We start from the raw sequence: 10110 nt of genomic DNA, 5'->3' as shown, positions 1-10110 counted from the left end.
AGCGCCATGTTGAGATAATGCCCGCGAGAAAGATCAGAGATATGAGCCCCCTAGAACCCGGTTACTATTTTAGGACAGGTTGAACCAACTAAACTTCAGTGGGGAGGGTACTTACCTATGGACTTCACGCAAGCCTTTAAACCTAAGGACACATGTGTGACTTACTTGTTGCTTTTGTGTGGTGCTAACCCTTCGATTTCTTTGCAGGATTTGTTTGTAGGACTTACGCGTCTTTGTTACCTTATGCTTTGCCTAATGCATTACATTTGAATGACATCATGACATCATAACATAACATGTTAACTAACCCTTTCAAGGATCTTATGGATTTAGGGCGTACAATTTCAAGTGCCATTATCAAGGACTGAATTCTCATCAAGGGGCAAGAGGATTTATTTTCCTCTAGCCATATGCCTTCCAATTCAAAGACACAATACCTATCAAGGGGCAAGAGGATTTATTTTCCTCTAGCCATGTACCTTCAAATTCAGAGGTATCCCGAATCAGAGGCAATGACCCACTGGATATGGTGATCTTGATTCCCAAAGAAGGACGTTCAAAGATGAAAGTCAAATTTCTTCAACAATGCTGCAACTACAATGTCACAAACTAAATTCCTTAAAAGATCCTTGAAAACATTGCATTTGCATTCATAACATTGCATAACAGGTTCCCGCCATAGGTCTCTCATCCTCTCTCGCTGTTTATTTCAGCACAGATGGATCTCGAGCAATCAGTCAAAGACCTTCAGGCTCAGAACGCCCAGCTCCAAGAGATAATCCTTAACTTGGCCAAGGGGCAAGAAGAGTTGAAGGCACTTTTGATCGAGAAGGAGAAGAATCAACATAAGCATCAAGGTAGTCAAGATAATCGGAAATCCAAACCTAAGCGATCATTTACTCCATTGCACATGCCGCTCTCTCAAGTTCAACAACAACTGCTCAATCATAACTTGATAACCCTATTGTCTCCATATTCAGTTCTTGTCAATCCTGCTCCTGGGTACAAGTACAATGCAAGATGTGCTTATCATTCGAACAATCTTGGCCATGATACCGAAGATTGTGGACCATTGAAGCATATGATTCAAGACTTAATTGACGACAAGATCATTGATTTCAACTCACCTAAGAAGCCTCATATGGCTGATATTATGTACAACCAGAAAAGTCGTAATGAGCTCAACCTATCTGTTGGGGCAGTTCCACAACAACGACGCAAGCCAGGGACACCTAAACGTCAATTTACCCAGATTAATATGTCATTGGCTCACGCATTACAATACTTGTTGAAGTCATATTTTATTACCTTAAAGGATCCCCCTAAGAATCCTATTACTTTTGCTCGTGGCTATAATCCCAATGCGAGATATGCATACCACTCTGATAGCCCTAGTCACGGTACAAATAGTTGCTGGACGCTGAGGAACAAGATCCAAGATATGATTGATGCTGGTGAAATTGAGTTCAACCCTCCCAAGACTCCTATGGTGTTCACCACTCCCATGCCTAGTCATGACAAGACTGATTGATGTCTAGACGAACGAACTTTTGGATCATTAGATCTACTTTCATTTGCAATTTCTATTCTGTTTGTTTAAATATTTGACTTATGATAGACATTATTTGTTTTAATAATCATCATTAGTGCATTGCATATGTTTGTCTTGAATTAATTACTTCGCTATCACTCATTTAAACTGGCTTTTACTTTGTTTATGTTTTGTGATGCTCAACTCCTGTTAAGCTGTATGCCTTTTGAAGGAGGATGACGAAAACGATATCGCAACTTCATAGAGTATGCTTTTGAACAGACTATGCTGACGATGTACATGCATTTTTTCAATTCCTAAACAGTGGAGGTATAAGGATGTTAATCCCTCATCAACCCCTTTGAGCCTAAGGAGTCGAAGTTTCTTTCTCGTACAGATTAAAACCCTTGATCATAACCTGGGGAAGGGTAGTTACTCAGTTAACTCAATTATACTAGTCGTTGTTTACACAAATAATGATGGGTTCCCACAACCATTAAATCAGGCAGTCAATATCCACCAAAAAGAAAAAAACTGTTAAGTCAAAACCTATGAAGGAGACTTATCGAAAGTCGAAACATCCCGCTGACTGTAATCTCAAAATAAACAGTTCAGGCAAAAGTTAGGGATAACAAAGTCAAAAAGATGTCACTACAAATCCTTGACAAAAGAAAATATTACAAATAAAGATGACAGCCTGTCCAAATAAACTTCTGGTGTTTTAACCATCATCAAATGTCAATGTTACGACTTCAAGCTCTGCAAGGACTTAAACGCAAAGTTTAGGTACAAATAAACTTTGAGCCATTATCCTTTGTTTCTTAAACCGTGAACCAAGCCACATTACAACTCTTGAAAGTCCAAACTGAAGCATGGTTAGTTCGAAGCGTACTGTCACCAAAAGGTATCCTAACTCCTTAAGGTTTGCCATAAATGCTGAGTTGATATCAAGTTTTTACAAATATCGCGCTTTTACATCTCATGTTTTAATGTTTTTCAAAAACTCAAGATAGACATATGCAATGCATCTCATGAATTCATTATTAAACATATTCTGCCACATAATTTCAAATGTTAGCATCAGGAAGAATCTACACAGGGTACGACTAATGACTAAAATTCATCCCGACAGACGAAGCCACTTCAGCAACAATATCTCTTATACATGACTCAATGAATACAAGGGGCATCACATGTTTTGTCCAATCAATATGGGGCATCATACTAAGTACTAGGGGCATGTCACCCATAATACACATCTCATAAGGTCCTCACGAGGCGAATCTCTTCAAAGTCCCTACTAGCGGGGGCAAAGCTATGCAAGGCATGTTCGACACTTCGACCGATACTCATTATATCCTAATTAATACAAGCCCAAGAATGGTAGTTACTATAATCACCGGGGGAAATGTTCAAGGCATCCACGCCTTCCCACAGCGTCGATTTCATAGGATCTTATCCCCAGTCAGGGTACATCAAGATCAATCATTCAAACTGTTTTCATCCCCAAGCAGAGAACAGAAACCCCCACCTGTGTATCTTCAATACAGGATCAAGCATCAGAGTCACAACAATACAAAGATTCATTTTCTCAAAACACTCCAAATAGCATAAGTCATAGTCATAAATCATATACATCACATACATATCCACACATTACATATAGAGATTCATAACAAATGCATACAAGACATACAAAGTTTCCTCATTTATTTTGAGGACCTCGTCTCATTCGTTACATGCATTATAACATTGCATAAAACTAATGTTGTTGTCAAATGAATATTATCTTACAGGTATAGTGCAGAGATAATCAAGACAACAATTTAATTATGACACTCATCCAAGACAAAAGATTTAATTCTGATACTTAGTTCCAAATATTCTCCTGAGATAGTTCAGAGATAATCATCTTCTTAAGATCCAAATCAGTACTACACAAGGTATTGAGATGATCGACATCATATGATTTAAATTGGTTACCCCACAAGGTGCCGAGACGATCAACAATCCAAAGATCTAAATTCATCAATACAAACGGTGGAGACGATCATTCCAAGATCTAAATCAGTGGCTATACAAGGTACTGAGACAATCGACATTACAAGATATAAATTGGTTACCCCACAAGGTGCCGAGACGATCAACAATCCAAGATATAAATTCATCAATACAAACGGTGGAGACGATCATTCCAAGATCAAATTGGTTACCCCACAAGGTGCTAAGATGATCGACATTACAAGATCTAAATCGGTTACTATACACAGTACTGAGACGATCAACATTCCGAGATCTAAATTAGTTACTATACACGGTACTGAGACGATCGACGACCTTAGATCTAAATCTATCATCACAACGGTAGGGACGATCATTTTACAAGATCTAAATCAGTTTACTACACACGGTGCTGAGACGATCGACAATACAAGATCTAAATCAGTTACTGCACACGTGTAATACGGTGAGCTAACTTTATTTGAAATGTCGCCATAAGCAAGAGTCGCCACCAACTTTTATTTTATCCAATTGGAAAGGCTAAAAGAACAGGAAAGACCTTTTGAAAGATTTTGAGTTCGGGGGGTAAGTTATACAAAGGGAAGGTGTAAGGCATCCTTTGCAACCATGGTTTTCCATGGGCTCTTAATTGCTTTAGCTCACTTTGTTTGATTTGTTTGAAAGAGTGTCGTGTGTGAATAGTAAAACTTTGTTAAGGACTTTAGCTTGTTAATAAGCGTAGCCTTTTGAAATCGTTTTGAAAAGGAGGTGTGAAAAGTATTTTGAATTTTTAAATTGTGAGCAAGTGTTGTACCCCAAAATTTGCCCACATCTTTTAGTGACAAAAGTTTTCGAAATTATTTTCAAAATTGGATTTTTTTATAAAATCTTGGATTCATTTACATTGACATCCTGAATTTCATAAATATTCGATTTAAAGTTTATTTTAAAATATAGTAGTTTACTCTTAAATTGCTTATATTTTAATAAATAGAAAATGATGAGCGATGCTTCTTACACCTATAATTGGCTTTTTATTTCAAATAAATAACATAGCTAAGTTGGTTTGGAAGTAAGACTTGCAAATAAAAGGTCACGGGTTCAATTCCCGCTTGGTGCATTTTTTTGTTTTTAAACTATTTTTTTAATCTTTTTTTGCACCTGGACGCACCTGGACACAAGTACGTCCAGGTTCTTAATCTTGGGGATCAAGAAGGTCCATGGGCCTTTTGGGTTGGATCATTTCCTTTTTAGGATTGCTCTTGACCTAATTTCACTCTATAAATAGAGCACTCCACCTTCATATTTTTCATCAACAGTAATCAATAATCACCTACAATTCTGACCATTTCAATCCACACTTCTACCAATATTTCTTCCAACATTTTTTATACTTTCTTTCAAAAAATCTTTTTTAATTCTTTTGTTTCGGCCAATGATGATACCTGAGGTCCCCTATTTTCAAAATGTTTTTCCTCTTTTAATACATGCCGATGATTTACATATAAGTCCGCCCTCTTATTCTTGATTTTAACCTTTTAATTTATTTGTGGTTTCAACCAAATGATGATCCCTGATGGTAGTTATTTCTCTTTAAAAATTTATTTTTACTTATATTAACAGTTTTCAAATAATTCATTAAACTTTTTTCACTATCTTTATTTTAAATTCACGTACAAAAACCGTCATAAACTTTTTTTTCAAAATCAAACAAATTAACCTTCTAACATATCAGCCCATGTTTTTTTTTGTCACAAAAATTCAGCTTCACGTGATTGATTTTAAACATAACATCATGTACATAGTACTGTGACCATATTCCTAATTTCCACCATGAGAGAACCTTGCAATTACACATTAGTTAAACTAATAACAGAAGCATCATCTCTCTTTTAAAGAACAACATTCAACAAGTTTTCAAATTTTCAAACAAATTCTATCAAATGATATTTGAGAACAATAGTACACAAACTCACAATTACCACAACCTGCAATTTTTCTCTTTGTGTTTTCAGATACGGCAACCATAACTCATTCACAAGGAGCAAGATATTATATATCTGAAGCCAACAGTGAAGTCGCCGTACCGCGCCGCTACAGATTCGGACGAGAATAACTATGAATCGTAGCGCCGCCCCTGTACAACCGCATCCGGCCAGATCCAAAACCAACCACCCGTTCCGCCGTTCGAGCAGTGTGTCACAACCTCCACAAATTGCAATCGGAACATGTTGGATCACGATTTTAACAAGTTTGCCACCGAAGAAATTACCGGGTCGAGTTGCGGATCAGTACGCTTTCCTTAAGACGTTTCGCAGTACTGCCCAAATTATGCAAAGCAGCTCTTAATAACCACGACGCCTCCAAGATAAAACAGCTCAGTTCTATACTATACGATTACTACTTGCACGGTAGATAATCGGTCTAGAAATACACCCTCAGATGGTACTAAGACCATTCAAATATGGTATACATACCATCTTAGTATCTGGTATAACAACCAGTCGTAGTAATTTCTCAAACCAAGAGAAATTTCAATAATTCTCTAAAGAGAATCCAAGAAAAATTTATACTTGATAATTTCCCAACTCAAATGAGGAGAAATTAACATTATTCGCTAAGGAGAATTCAAGAAGGTACTCGGAAAATTCAACGAGTAGAAAGAAAGGGGAGAAGTTGGCGCTTCGACAATTCGAAAGACGCAGAGTTATGAGAATGAGGAAGGAAAAACTCAAAGTAAGTTTTTGATGTGTTTTGAAATGAAACAAGTGACTTCCTTATATAATGAAGTAAACTAGCCAAGATTTCTAATCTAAGCAATGTGGGACTAAAGAGTTTTTTCAACTAACATACAATGTGGGACTTTAACTTTTTCAATTCATCAATGTGGGACTTAAACTTTTTCAATTCATCTCCCTATATTGGAATATATTCATAATGTTCTAACAATCCCCCACTTGAATTTAAAAAAGTGTTTCAGAAGTAACGCCAAACGTTTCTAAGATTGTGCATAAGCAAAGGTGTCTAAGACTTGAACCTTTGCGTAGCAAGTAGGATTCCGATTCAACAAGAGTGACACTATTGTCTTGAACTCTATCTCAGACATCAGACCCGCACACAACCTTTTCTTAAGGTGTATTCTTAATAGCCCGTGCTTTTAATGGCCCTGCACGTGTATCCCGATTTAGTGAAGGCTCTAGGAATTCTGCCTCGAAATTCCATAGGAACCAGCCTCAGTTCCACAATCACATAGGTGAGTCTATCAAGAGTACTCCTGTAGCCTAGGTACTCCCTCATACAAAGTATAGATCTCATTAGGAGTTTCTGTTATCTCATCCTCTTATTACTTCAGGATTCATGCTTCTTTTATTTACTCTAGCATGATCGCTTCATATTACTCACAACTTGTTATTACCCATTGAACCTATTTCTTGGGATCTCCAGTCATTTAGGTCGGGTTACCATCATGAGAAACTCATTTCTGTATAAGCATTAGTCCCATCTTTTTAGATGTATTATGGACTTTCTCTCTAGCTAATCCTTTCGTCAAAGGATCTGCTAAGTTTTCATCAGTGCGTACATGATCCATTCTTACAGCCCCTTTAGAGATACAATGTCTAAGAGTGTTGTTCTTTCTTCTTATTTGACGTCTTTTACCATTATAATAACGGTTCTCAAATTTTGCAATAGCCGCGGTACTATTGCAGTGGATCATTATAACAACTGGCATTGGTTTTTCCCATAAGGGAATCTCAGCTAGCAAGCATCTTAACCAACTTGCTTCTTCACTAGCATTTGCTAATGCTATCATTTCAGACTCCATCGTGGACTGAGCCAGGATAGTCTGTTTCTTTAATTTCCAAGATACAGCTCCTCCAACTATGTTGAATACATAGCCACTAGTAGCTTAGGAATCACCTGACAAGGTATTCCAATCTGCATCACTGTATTCTTCAAGTACAACAGGAAATTTCTGATAATGTAGGGCGAGATCTATGGTCCTTTTAAAGTACCTCATGACTCGCTCAATAGCTTGTCAGTGCTCGTTACTCGGTCTACTCGTAAATATGCATAACAATCTTACGACATACACAATGTCGGGTCTAATACAATCAGTAGCATATCTAAGGCTGCCAGTGATGCTCGCATACTCTGTTTGTCTTACACTTTCACAAGTGTTCTTAAACAATTTCACACTTGGATCATATGGTGTGCACACAGGTTTACAATCAAAGTATTTATACTTCTTTAAGATGTTCTCCACATAGTATGATTGATCTAAAGAAATTCCTAGTTCGGATCTAGTGATCTTGATACCAAGAATCACACTTGTTTTTCCGAGGTCTTTCATATCAAAATTGTTGCACAATAATGATTTCATAGCATTAACGGCCTGAATTTGATTCAAATATGAGTAGATCGTTTACAAATAGACATATGATAGTGCATATGCGATTCTCAAATTAATAATAAATGCATTTGTCACTTTCATTGACTTTATACTCATTCGATATCATTAAGTTATCAAACTTTTCATGTCATTGTTTAGGATCTTACTCTAATCCATACAGAGATTTGTCTAACTTGCAAACCTTGTTTTCTTGTCCATGGATCACAAACCCTTCTGGTTGTTCCATATAGATTTCTTCTTCTAAGTCACTACTTAAAAAAGCAGTTTTAACATCCATTTGATGTACTATTAAATTATAAATAGTAGCAATTGAAACAAGTACCCTAATGGATGTAATTCTAGTGACTGGAGAGAAGGTATCGAAGAAATCTACATTTTCTCTTTGTCTAAAACCTTTGGCTACAAGGCGAGCCTTGTATTTATCAATAGTTCCATCAGGTTTTATTTTATTTTTCAAAACCCATTTACAACCGATTGGTTTGCAACCAGAACGCAAGTATACTAAGTGCCAGTTCTTGTTAGACTCAAGAGAATCTATCTCATCATTAATAGCTTCCTACCATAAGTCTGCATCTAGAGATGACATAGCCTCTTGAAGATTTATTAGATCTTCTTCTACATTATAAGCCGCATAGTCAGGCCCATAATCTTTAGAAATTATCACTCTTTTACTTCTTCGAAGTTCTGTTTCTACATTGTTGCTGCTTTCCGTGCTTCTTATCACAAGAATGTGACTCGATTGAGTGCCCCCACTATTTCTCGATTTGATGGGAAATTCGTATTCTTAGAAATCATCATCATTTGATTCTATGATCATTTTTTACATTTAGGTCATAAAACCTATATGCCTTACTGTTTGCTGCATATCCAATGAGTACACATTCATATGCTCTACTAGCGAGTTTAACTCGTTTTGGATCCAGAATTCTGACATAAGCCAGACATTCCCAAGTTCTCAAATAAGACAAGATTGGTTGTCTTTTCTTTAATATCTCATAAGGAGAGATATTACTCTTTGACTTGGGAACTCTATTCATGACATAACAAACAGTCAATAAAATTTCCCCCACTAGTGAGATGCAACACCAGAATTCATCATAATTGCAACAAAAAGTTCAGTAAGAGTTCTATTCTTTGTTTCTGCTTTACCATTCATTTCAGGGAAATATGGAGCAGTCGTTTCATGTACAATTCCATGTTGTTTATAAAAATAATTAAATAAACTAGAATCATACATATTACCTATCACTACAAATTCTTACTAAATCATTTTTCAAATTCTTTACAAAGTTTTTAAACTTATCAATTTGATTCACAAAAATATCATTCTTTGTGATGATGGTGTACATCTACCCCAATAAACTGACTAAATCTTTTCTTATTTATAAGAGAGGAAAAAACATAAACATGATTCTTTATAATCTCGGGAGCATACATGATATCCTTCAAGATTGAAGTCTTTTCACAGGTGGACCTTGTTCCACTTCTCCAATATCGACAATATTAGTGGTGTGGATATCTCCCAACAACACTTTCTTATCTTTAGTATTCGTGTATGTCTTAAACGTGACACGATCATAATAAACACGACGAGAGATGCCTGTGTTTATCCACCAACCATCAGATCTATCAACCATGTTGATTTCAATGATCATATGAATAAATTTTTCATTAGCCAGGTTAACCCGTGCATTACGAGCTACACGAAGTTCAAGCATTACAATATACATTTCTTATCCATATGACTTAGTTTTCCACAGTTGAAACAAAAGGAAAACAACGTCATTTCTTTGAGGTGGTGGTTGTTGTCTAGTTGGAGCAACTAGGGCCATAGAAGGGTTCCCATTCTTAACTCGGTTCACAATATTGCAATTCTAATTCTATAATGATTTGCCATATGGCTTTAGAACCACATCGAATTTATTTTTGTTGTTTAAAACAACCAAGACTTTTCTATTTAATCATGTCTCTGATATTCTTCTTTAATGAGAATAATCAGTCTCTAAATAAAAAATTATTTTATTTTCTAACAAAGCATATATCATAAAAACTTTCAAACCAGGGGCAGTTTGTCAATAATAAAAGAAATTCGAATTGCTTATAAATACATACCTTTAGTGATTATCTCATGAGCAATTTTTGAAGTTCGTGACTTTGGGTTTCCACT

The sequence above is a fragment of the Vicia villosa genome, linkage group LG5 (assembly GCF_029867415.1).
Source record: "Vicia villosa cultivar HV-30 ecotype Madison, WI linkage group LG5, Vvil1.0, whole genome shotgun sequence".
Classification (NCBI taxonomy): domain Eukaryota; kingdom Viridiplantae; phylum Streptophyta; class Magnoliopsida; order Fabales; family Fabaceae; genus Vicia; species Vicia villosa.
The sequence above is the reverse complement of the archived record's forward strand: the minus strand, read 5'-3'. Positions refer to the sequence as shown.